Source organism: Schistocerca gregaria, chromosome 2, assembly GCF_023897955.1.
Source record: "Schistocerca gregaria isolate iqSchGreg1 chromosome 2, iqSchGreg1.2, whole genome shotgun sequence".
In the NCBI taxonomy this organism is placed as follows: domain Eukaryota; kingdom Metazoa; phylum Arthropoda; class Insecta; order Orthoptera; family Acrididae; genus Schistocerca; species Schistocerca gregaria.
In genome coordinates this window covers 700,461,415-700,474,001 of record NC_064921.1, presented here as the reverse complement: position 1 = coordinate 700,474,001, position 12,587 = coordinate 700,461,415, and positions in this window count along the sequence as shown.

Here is a 12,587-nt window from a genome sequence, read left to right as displayed (position 1 = left end):
ACAATCGGCCATATATTGCGCAAACATAGCATACAGAGTATTTACAAACCAACAAAGAAGATCAAAGGGAGTCTCTTATCGGCAAAGGACAACTGGGGCCTACTTGCAATATCGGGAATATCCTGAGTATCGCGTACATGTGGGAAAGTCTATGCTGAAATGATTGGACGATCCATCGGTACCAGTTGTTGTGGCCTTCAGTCCTGAGACTGGTTTGATGCAGCACTCCATGCTAAGCTATGCTGTGCAAGTTCCTTCACCTCCGAGTACCTACTGCAACCTACATCCTTCTGCATCTGCTTAATGTATTCATCTCTTGGTCTCCATCTACGATTTTTACCCTCCACGCTGCCCTCCAATGACAAATTTGTGATCCCTTGATACATCAGGACATGTCCTACCAACCGATCCCTTCTTCTAGTCACGTTGTGCTAGAAACTTCTCTTCTCCCCAATCCTATTCAATACCTCCTCTTTAGTTACGTGATCTACCCACCTAATCTTAAACATTCTTCTGTAGCACCACATATCGAAAGCTTCTATTCTCTTCTTGTCCAAACTATTTATTGTCCATGTTTCACTTCCATACATGGCTACACTCCATACAAATACTTTCAGAAATGTCTTCCTGACACTTAAATCTATACTCGATGTTAACAAATTTCTCTTCTTTAGAAACGCTTTCCTTGCCATTGCCAGTCTACATTTTACATCCTCTACTTCGACCATCATGAGTTATTTTGCTCCCCAAATAGCAAAACTCCTATACTACTTTAAGTGTCTCATTTCCTAATCTAATTTCCTCAGCATCACCCGATTTAATTTGACTACATTCCATTATCCTAGTTTTACTTTTGTTGATGTTCATCTTATATCCTCCTTTCAAGACACTATCCATTCCGTTCAACTGCTCTTCCAAGTCCTTTGCTGTCTCTGACAGAATTACAATGTCATCGGCGAACCTCAAAGTTTGTATTTCTTCTCCCTGGATTTTAATACCTATTCCAAAGTTTTCTTTTGTTTCCTTTACTGCTTGCTCAATATACAGATTGAATAACCTCCGGGAGAGGCTACCACCCTGTCTCACTCCATTCCCAACCACTGCTTCCCTTTCATGCCCCCTCGACTCTTATAACTGCCATCTGGTTTCTGTAAAAATTGTAAATAGACTTTCGCTCCCTGTATTTTACCCCTGCCACCTGCAGAATTTTAAAGAGAGTTTTCCAGTCAACATTGTCAAAAGCTTTCTCTAAGTCTACAAATGCTAGAAACGTAGGTTTGCCTTTCCTTAATCTTTCTCCTAAGATAAGTCGTAAGGTCAGTATTGCCTCACGTGTCCCAACATTTCTACGGAATCCAAATTGATTTTCCCCGAGGTCGGCTTCTACCAGTTTTTCCATTCGACTGTAAAGAATTCGCGTTAGTATTTTGCAGCTGTGGCTTATTAAACTGATAGTTCGGTAATTTTCACATCTGTCAACACCTGCTTTCTTTGGGATTGGAATTATTATATTCTTCTTGAAGTCTGAGGGTATTTCGCCTGTGTCGTACATCTTGCTCACCACATGGTAGAGTTTTGTCAGGGCTGGCTCTGCCAAGGCCGTCAGTACTTCTAATGGGATATTGTCTACTCCTGAGGCCTTGTTTCGACTCAGGTCTTTCAGTGCGCTCTCCCATTTCATCTTCATCTACATCCTCTTCCATTTCCATTATCTTCTCCTCAAGTACATTGCCCTTGTAAAGTCCCTCTATATACTCCTTCCACCTTTCTGCTTTCCCCTCTTTGCTTAGAACTGGGTTTCCATCTGGGCTCTTGATATTCATACAAGTGGTTCTCTTTTCTCCAAAGGTCTCTTTAATTTTCCTGTAGGCAGTATCTATCTTACCCCTAGTGAGATAAGCCTCTACATCCTTACATTTGTCCTCTAGCCATGCCTGCTTAGCCATTTTGCTTCCTGTCGATCTCATTTTTGTGACGTTTGTATTCTTTTTTGCCTGCTTCATTTACTGCATTTTTATATTTTCTCCTTTCATCAATTAAATTCAATATTTCTTCTGTTACCCCAGGATTTCTACTAGCCCTCGTCTTTTTACCTACTTCATCATCTGCTACCTTCACTACCTCATTGCTCAGAGCTACCCATTCGTCACTACTGTATTTCTTTCCCCCATTCCTGTCAGTTGTTCCCTTATGCACTCCCTAAAACTATGTACAACCTCTGGTTTAGTCAGTTTATCCAGTTCCCATCTCCTTAAATTCCCACCTTTTTGCAGTTTCTTCAATTTTAATATGCAGTTCATAACCAATAGATTGTAGTCAGAGTCCACATCTGCCCCTGGAAATGTCTTCCAAGTTACAACCTGGTTCCTAAATCTCTGTCCTACCAGTATATAATCTATCTGATACCTTTTAGTATCTCCAGGATTCTTCCATGTATACAACCTTCTTTTATGATTCTTGAACCAAGCGTTAGCTATGATTAAGTTATGCTCTGTGCAAAATTCTATCAGACGGCTTCCTCTTTCATTTCTTAGCCCCAATCCATATTCACCTACTATGTTTCCTTCTCTCCCTTACTTCTCTCCCTTTTCCTACACTCGAATTCCAGTCACCTCCCTTCACTACTTGAATAATTTCTTTTATGTCATAATACATTTCTTCGATTTCTTCGTCATCTGCAGAGCTAGTTGGCATATAAACTTGTACTACTGTAGTAGGCATGGGCTTCGTGTCTATCTTGGCCACTATAATACGTTCAGTATGCTGTTTTTAGTAGCTTACTCACACGCCTATTTTTTATTCATTATTAAACCTTCTCCTGATTACCCTATTTGATTTTGTATTTATAACCCTGTATTCGCCTGACCAGAAGTCTTGTTCCTCCTGCCACAGAACTTCACTAATTCCTACTATATCCAACTTTAACCTACCCATTTTCTTTTTTAAGCTTTCTAACCTACCTGCCCAATTAAGGGATCTGACATTCCACCCTCCGATCCGTCGAATGCCAGTTTTCTTTCTCCTGATAACGACGTCCTCTTGGGTAGCCCCAGCCCAGAGATCCGAATGTGGGACTATTTTACCTCCGGAATATTTTACCCAAGAGGACGCTATCATCATTTAACCATACAGTAAAGCTGCATGCTATCGGGAAAAATTACGGCCGTAGTTTCCCCTTGCTTTCAGCCGTTCGCAGTACCAGCACAGCAAGGCTGTTTTGGTTAGTGTTACAAGGCCAGATCAGTCCATCATCCAGACTGTTGCCCCTGCAACTACTGAAAAGGCTGCTGCCTCTCTTGAGGAACCACACGTTTATCTGGCCTGTCAACAGATATCCCTTCCTTGTGGTTGCACGTATAGTACGGCTATCTGTATCGCTGAGGCACGCAAGCCTCCCCACCAACGGCAAGGTCCATGGTTCATGGGGGGGGGGGGGGGGGGGGGAGGAGGATCAGTACCACCATCGACGAATATAAGGGGCACTGCAAGTTGTGACAGGTGGAGAAATCGGCCGTGGCGGAGCATGCGCTGTGCGAGACCGACCACACAGTAAAATTTGCCGACATAAAGGTTTTCCCGATAAAGAGATACCACGCTCGCTTATTCAGAGAATCCATAGAAATTCGTAAACATGACAATAATTGTAATAAGAAAGAAGAGACCCTCAAGGCAAATGGTTTATGGATTCCAGTGATTCAGTAAACGATCGTTGCAGATAAAAACGGGCGAACCACGTCGCTAATGACCGGGCAAAAGTCCTCAGACGATGGCGAGATAGACACATGCAGGGTGTAAGAAAACAATGTATGCTGAATTTTAGAGGGTTTGGAGAAGATGAAAGAAACACCTTTCCACTCGACAAGAATGACACAGATGCTCGGTTTCCTTGATAGGGATCCTTGAATAGTTTGACGCTAAACTTTTTTTTAGGTCAATGTTCACAATTGTGCTGACGGCTTCGTGTAAAATACATCGACACTAGAATCTGATATGCAACACAGTTATATCCTACTGCTAGGAAGGGTAAGTTCTCATTGCTGTTGGCAGTGTTCATGTCCGTAGATAAAGAACATTATTATTGTTTGTTATGTTTTGTTTACATGAAAATCTGTAACTGATATTGTGACATGTTCTTGATGGCTGATTACACTCTAACCGAGACAGATAACATGCATATTATTTATAATACTAGTGAAGCAGGGCATCTGTATGCAGGACTGTTTCAAGGTGGGTAGTTGCCATATCATTTCGAATTTTAAACATTTCGTGAAACGCTCCTGTGGGTTTCTTTTTTTCGGGGTGGGGGGAGGGAGGGAGGGAGGGAAAGGGGTAGATGAAGCATTTGGTGAACGAGAGCCGATAGACAGAAGAACTGGTTTGCTGTTTCGCTGAAGGTGTAGCCGTTACTCGTGAAATAGGTGGTTGTTTTGAACGTTTTAGACAATTCTGAACAAGTCTAGTGTCAAAACTTTCACGTGCCTCCATCGGGGTAACGGTGCACTTTTGACATTTTCGGCCCATAAAAAAGATTTGTTTTAATATCCCGTAAACACTGTAGCACAATGTTGTACCTACGAGTACAAAGGGTATTGAGAAAGTGTCTGAAAAGCTTTAAATGTGTTGCAGGGTAGGCTGTTCTCAGAAGCAATTGTTAAGAAAAAAAATTCGGTACGTTGCGTCGTTACGGAGTTAATTAGCATTGAAGTTAGCCAATCAGGCCCTTGCTTACACGAATTCAAGCGAGCGACCAGATGCAGTTAGTGTCAGTTGTTCTCATAGTGTGGATGATGGCGCACGAGACTGCTCAGCCATTGGCTAGGTTTCGATCCTTACTATCGTCTCATGTCCAATTCTTGTATCACTCCCTTGTTCTGTTTTAAGAAACCAAACGCAGTACACGTTTTCCGACAGCATTGCACTAAATATCTTTACTACTATAGGACAAGCATTCCTTAAGTCTTTTTACTATTTATAGAAAATGCATTCAGTACAGCATAAGTTTTTAACAAAACGTGCATTTTACTTCCTAACCTGTCATAGAGCAACTATTTACAATTTATTTTGCCACTGATGAAACTTTCAAGTTCTCACACGTGGCTGTCTCTCTTAAGGTATTCATTCTTTGTAACGAGTAGACTATCTGATATTACGAGTGTGTTATCAGTGGTTGGAGTGGACTCCACAACACTTGACACCTGTCATCACGAGTCAGTTTCGTAATTACTCTTTCATACATTTTCGTCCTTAAAGTCTGGTCTTGTCTATTTATAATGAAAGCCTCAGCCTCCAATGTCGTTTTTCCTCTTTCAAGTAACAGGTTCCCTGTTGACGCTAAAGTTTTTCAGACTACTCAGGAACGGATCATACAGGATTTGCTAATGTTCCATTGTACAACTAAGTCAGCACCTTCCCCTTTTGTTCACTGTACAGTCTTCCGTGAGAACGTCTTGCAAGGGGAACCCGTCATAGCTCAAACTCAGATACAGTCGAAACTTGGCAGGGCGATAAAAGGATGAAAATAAAAGGACACTTACACATCCTTATACCAAAAATTAACTATAGAAGAAAACTACCACATCCAAAAATCAATAGCCCAAGGAAAGAAAGTACTAAATGGATACACATCACTGTGCAATAAAACCCTCTTTATCACAATTGAAGAACTATACAAATAACAGTCACATCAAAACTACTTATGACAGAAAAAATATTCTCTCCCTCCCTCCTCCCCTGTCCTGAGAACACACATATACACATGCACACACTCACACAAACCAAACACCACAAACGCCAAATCGCCAAATACACTTCAAACTTGCGCTCCTCACCCAGCAAAACACATTACGAAACAAATGAATACTGCACAGCTACGACAACACGTAATAGCGGCGAAAATTCTGCCCATGTTTTGAAAAATCGGAGAAAGTGCACAGTCAAGCGACCATAGGTTACAAAATCAGCCTATTCACCTCGCCAACAACTTACGAGAAAACACTACAACATCAAAGCCGTAAGTTACACATAAAAAACGTGATATGTACTCTTTTCCGTTTGTAAATGCAAACGTCATATGTACTCATTTCCTTTTGTAAATGCATAATAAACAGAAAAATAAAAATTTTGTATGTAAACTAATGTATACATCTACTCTTTTGAGAGTTAAGCTGTAACCAGAACTTCAGACATAATGTTATAAAAAACACACAGTGCACCAGGTCGTTAATACATATCTCAACTTTAAACTATGAACAAATGATGTATTTTATTTACAGGAATTATTTATTCAGAATTGTAAATATATGTACCAAAAGTTTCGCTAAAAGTTAATACGTAACAACAATTTTACATGAAGAAAATAAAAAATAACCCACTGAAGATAGCACAAAAAGTGCTGAATCATTTCTGGGTAAAACAAAACTAAAAAGGTGTCTTGCATAAGGCGAAATTCTTCGTCCTATTTTCATAGCAAGCACGGAAATAAGAACAACTCCAATACCACAAGATGATTAAAGGGACACCTAGTTTGACTTAGGTGCCAACGCGCAAGAGATTCCGAAAAAGTGACGGTTATCGGTCTACACGCGCGGCATTAAATCAAGTGCCCTGGTAACGATGTAGCCAAAGGCACAGCTTCGAAGTTTTACGCTCCGTATTGAAATCCAATGTTACGTGTATTACCATGTTTTTATTAGTTCCCTTTCTTTTGTTGCAATTGATTTTAAACTAATTTCCTTATGATCTAGAGATGTGAAATTTTCAGCATAGCTCATGACTTGATGACAATGCAGTATTAACTAGCTTTCTTGCCTGGTGAGCGGCGGAGGGTACTTTGTTTACCACTATCATTGCCCAGTGAGCTAGAGACTTGAAACTCTCAACTTAGATGTGAACTCGATGACAACGAAATTTTAACCCGTTTTCAGGTCTGGTATGTAGCGGGCAGTACTTTGTATACCATTTCCCACTTTTCCTGTACCAGTTGTGAATGTTTCGTGGTAAGAACGGTTGTTACTAAACGCCGGTGTGAGTTCAATTCTCTCTAATTTTTACGTTCGAGACATTTCTCTGAGATAATCGTAGGAGGAAGCACTGTATTGGTTGAGACAGGTGAAATGAAATCGAAATAATCCTGAAAGTTACCTTATGTCTCTGTTGCAATCTCATCAAAGTGTTTGACAAATAGATTGAGCAGGCACAAGACTAATAAGCAGAATATAATTATTTAAGAAAAAACTGTTAAATATCTTACATTTTTAAAACGGACTAAAAAGTATGAAATAATTTCTCCTAGAACCATACAGGTTCCTAATCTTATACAGATAATCCTGAAAATGTGTGCTTACGAATTTTCAATAGCTATGAAAATACTCGTAGAAATTAAAACGAAAAACGTGGAACGCACTCAATACGTAACTGATGCATGAATAGTTCATCTCCTTACTATTATCTGTTGCAATCCCATGTTTTTCGTTTTAATTTCTACAAGTATTTTCATAGCTTTTAAAAATTCACAAGCACAAATTTGCAAGACTATTTGTATGGGTTTAAGAGTGTGTATGGGGCTTATTAAAAATAGATTTTATAATCACAACTGATGCGGATTAACACATTCCAGAAAACTACTACCAACAGTCCCCTTCTGTCTCCAAGACGTTGTTGATAAACGTGGCCTTGGAGTCAATCAAGGTGCAAATCAATTAATGGAATGACGTCAGAGCGTGCACGCAACAGCCACAAAAACTGAAAAGCTCACAAAAGAAACCTACTGTCAGTTTCTGGATAAAGTTTGGCGACCTTACGTAAAAATGTAGCCGTTTCTGTACATTGTGACTCGTGGGAGGAGCAAAACGATCACTTCTTATACAAGGGGTTGTTTGTCAATGAAACAGGAATACCAACATTTTCATTAAAAGTAATTCCGGAAACGTTTATTTAGAGGGAGACCAAGAGATGAATACGCTAAGCAGATTCAGGATGATGTAGGTTGCAGTAGGTACTGCGAGATGAAGGAACTTGCACAGGATAGAGTAGCGTGGAGAGCTGCATCAAACCAGTCTCAGGACTGAAGACCACAAACAACAACAACATTTCTTTTGTGAATTATTCCATTGTGTTTTACGATGTCATACAAATATCTATGACGTAATTACGCAACAACAAAATAAAAACAAAACAAGATTATAATTTAATACGGGGCGCGAAATTTTGAAACTATGCTGTTGGTCAGTGCGCCACCAACTCGTTTGGTTTTGCGAAGCGTGAATGGACTGACGAAGTCGTGTTTAAAGTTGACCGCCATCTGTGGGACCACCTTGATCGGGCAGTTCTCGCGCTGAATCCTCTACTGAGAAACCTGGCGCAGCTGGCCGCAACGGTGCAGTCGGCATGGTTCCACATTCCTGTCGTTACCTTCTAGAACCTTATTGACACTCTTTATGCACGTCTCGCAGCGATCCGAGCTGGAAAAGCTGGTTACTCAGGCCTTTGACATACTGTCATATTAATGTGACTTGACCGTGTATAACAGCTCAATACTGCAATCAGCATAAAATTGTGGTGAAAGAGGAAACGATAAGGTTTAGGAGGTAGGGTTTCTCTCTTTCGTGTGTTTCAGTTTGATTACACATCTTGAAAAGCGTCAGGGAGCTGAAAGCGACGCAGAGTAAATCCGCATACTGGCTAATGGGATCTTTGGCCTGGTAGAGAGTTATTCCGGCCTCTATCTCCAATTGCAAGAACAATGGTACCTCCTAACATGCTTACCCAAACTCCTTTCTGTGAATGCTTATATCCATCGTACAGTACTGCTTCCTCGCTAAGAGTTCGAAAAACGGCAAATGTTACCATTTCGCCACAGAAACACAAAAAAGTTTTCCAATTAAAAATTTTGTAAGACTCTACTTCTTCCTGTACCCTATCTTTTCACTTCGAACTGTCCTCGTTCACTGACAGGTAGGCCTACTGCCGCACAAGCGTTTCACACTTAGTAAAAAGGAAAGTAAACAGAGTTTAGCGTCACGTCATTCACACTGAGTGGTTTCGTCTCCTCTGGCGTCACTCACACTTATGGATCGTATCGTCAGCACTGTGACGTTTCCGAATGGCTCACGCGGTGACAGATGGACGGTGTGGGACGGGCTTTCCCCAGCGTTAGATGACTAACGACTCAACTCACAAAACAGTAACATGCTGCGCAAAGGTCGATGTGTAGTCGATGGAGTCTGGTTCAGTTCTCTGGGAGAACATGTCAAAACTTAACGTCGAAACACACAACATTAGACAAAGCACTTGTGACTTTATTGTTCGTATCCCGAGATAGTAAAAACTAATATTGTTATTCGCATCTAAAACGAGGATTGAACAACTGAGACACAGGAAACATAACACAGCTCTGTGTAAGGAAATATCACTAATTTGACCTCATATTTTAAGATAAAAAAAACCACACTTTCAAGATGTCAGCACCAGCAATCTAACCCGCACGAAAATTTGGGCCGTAATCGTGACACTATGCAATTACCGTATAACCTGGAAGTACAACTTTTAAACGTTCGCGAGGACCGGTTGTTCGTCATTCGCTCCGCCCCGCTGCAGCCGCCTAATGCCAGAGCGCGAAGTACTGTACAGGGAAGAAACAACCAAATCTCTGCTATTCGCGGAATGTTGAAGACAAGGGAAGAGAAGGGGGGGAAGGGTACATGTGTAACCAACGTGTCTTGAAATCTTGGCCGAGAACACCTGTTATTCAACGCGAAAAAGCAATAATTAATATGAGTACATAAGGTGTCAACCTCATGCACATATACGTTCACTATTGTTTCCGTAATAGTCACAAACATATGGCTCACAATTATAGACGAACAGTAGGTATCAGGTAGGTTTTTTAAATTAAAATACAGAACGTAGGTACGTTTGAACACTTTATTTCGGTTGTTCCAATGTGATACATGTACCTTTGTGAACTTACCATTTCTGAGAACGCATGCTTTTACATCGTGATTACCTGTATCTAACACATTAATGCAATAAATGTTCAAAATGATGTCCGTCAACCTCAATGCATTTGGCAATACATTTAACGACATTCCTCTCAACAGCGAGCAGTTCGCCTTCCGTAATGTTCGCACATGCATTGACAATGCGCTGACGCATGTTGTCAGGCGTTGTCGCTGGATCACGATACCAAATATCCTTCAACTGTCCCCACAGAAAGAAATCCGGTGAACGTGCGGGTCATGGTATAGTGCTTCGACGACCAGTCCACCTGTCATGAAATATGCTATTCAGTACCGCTTCAACCGCACGCGAGCTATGTGCCGGACATCCATCATGTTGGAAGTACATTGCCATTCTGTCATGCAGTAAAACAGCTTTTAGTAACATCGGTAAAACATTACGTAGGAAATCAGTATACATTGCACCATTTAGATTGCCATCGATAAAATCCTAATTCTTCCTCCCATAATTCTGCACCATACATTAACTCGCTGATGATCCACTTGTCGCAGCCATCGTGGATTTTCCGTTGCCCAGTAGTGCATATTATGCCGATTAACGATACCGCTGTTGGTGAATGACGCTTCGTTGCTAAATAGTACGTGTGCAAAAAATCTGTAATCGTCCCGTAATTTCTCTTGTGCCCAATGGCAGAACTGTACACGACGTTCAAAGTCGTCGCCATGCAATTCCTGGAGAAAAGAAATATGCTACGGTTGCTACAAATTTTTATGTAGCATTCCCAAAACCGACGTTTTTGAGATTCCCGATTCTCGCGCAATTTGTCTGCTACTGATGTGCGGATTAGCCGCGACAGCAGCTAAAACACCTACTTCGGCATCATCATTTGTTGCAGGTCGTGGTTGACGTTTCACATGTGGCTGAACACTTCCTGTTTCCTTAAATAACGTAACTATCCGGCGAACGGTCCGGACACATGGATGATGTCGTCCAGGATACCGAGCAGCATACATAGCACGCGCCCGTTGGGCATTTTGATCACAATCCGGAGGTAAAATAGTCCCCCATTCGGATCTCCGGGCTGGGACTACTCAAGTGGACGTTATTATCAGGAGAAAGAAAACTGGCGTTCTACGGATCGGAGCGTGGACTGTCAGATCCCTTAATCTAGCAGGCAAGTTGGAACATTTAAAAAAGGAAATGGATAGGTTAAAGTTAGATATAGTGGGAATTAGCGAGGTTCGGTGGCAGGAGGAACAAGACTTTTGGTCAGGCGAATACAGGGTTATAAATACAAAATCAAATAGGGTAACGCAGGAGTAGGTTTAATACTGAATAAAAAAAATAGGCGTGCGGGTAAGCTACTACAAACAGCATAGTGAACGCATTATTGTGGCCAAGATAGATACGAAGCCCACACCTACTACAGGAGTACAAGTTTATATGCCAACTAGCTCTGAAGATGACGAAGAAATTGAAGAAATGTATGATGAGATAAAAGAAATTATTCACGCAGTGAAGGGAGACGAAAATTTAATAGTCATGGGTGACTGGAATTCGAGTGTAGGAAAAAGGAAAGAAGGAAACATAGTAGGTGAATATGGATTGGGGCTAAGAAATGAAAGAGGGAGCCGTCTGGTAGAATTTTGCACAGAGCATAACTTAATCATAGCTAACGCTTGGTTCAAGAATCATAAAAGAAGGTTGTATACATGGAAGGATCCTGGAGATACTAAAAGGCTATCAGATAGATTATATACTGGTAAGACAGAGATTTAGGAACCAGGTTTTAAATTGTATGACATTTAAAGGGGCAGATGTGGACTCTGACCACAATCTATGGGTTATTAACTGCAGATTAAAATTGAAGAATCTGCAAAAAGGTGGGAATTTAAGGAGATGGGACCTGAATAAACAGACTAAACCAGAGGTTGTACAGAGTTTCGGGGAGAGCATAAGGGAACAATTGACAGGAATGGGGGAAAGAAATACAATAGAATAAGAATGGGTAGCTCTGAGGGATGAAGTAGGGAAGGCAGCAGAGGATCAAGTAGGTAAAAAGACGAGGGCTAGTAGAAATCCTTGGGCAACAGAAGAAATATTGAATTTAATTGATGAAAGGAGGAAATATAAATCCAGTAAATGAAGCAGGCAAAAGGGAATACAAACGTCTCAAAAATGAGATCGACAGGAAGTGCAAAATGGCTAAGCAGGGATGGCTAGAGGACAAATGCAAGGATGTAGAGGCTTATCTCAGTAGGGGTATGATAGATACTGCCTACAGGAAAATTAAAGAGACGTTTGGAGAAAAGAGAGCCACTTGTATGAATATCAAGAGCTCAGATGGAAACGCAGTTCTAAACAAAGAAGGGGAAGCAGAAAGATGGAAGGAGTATATAGAGGGTCTATACAAGGGCGATGCACTTGAGGACAATATTATAGAAATGGAAGAGGAAGTAGATGAAGATGAAATGGGAGATATGATACTGCGTGAAGAGTTTGACAGAGTACTGAAAGACCTGAGCCGAAACAAGGCCCTGGGGGTAGATAATATTCCATTAGAACTACTGACGGCCTTGGCAGAGCCAGCCCTGACAAAACTCTACCATGTGGTGAGCAAGATGTACGAC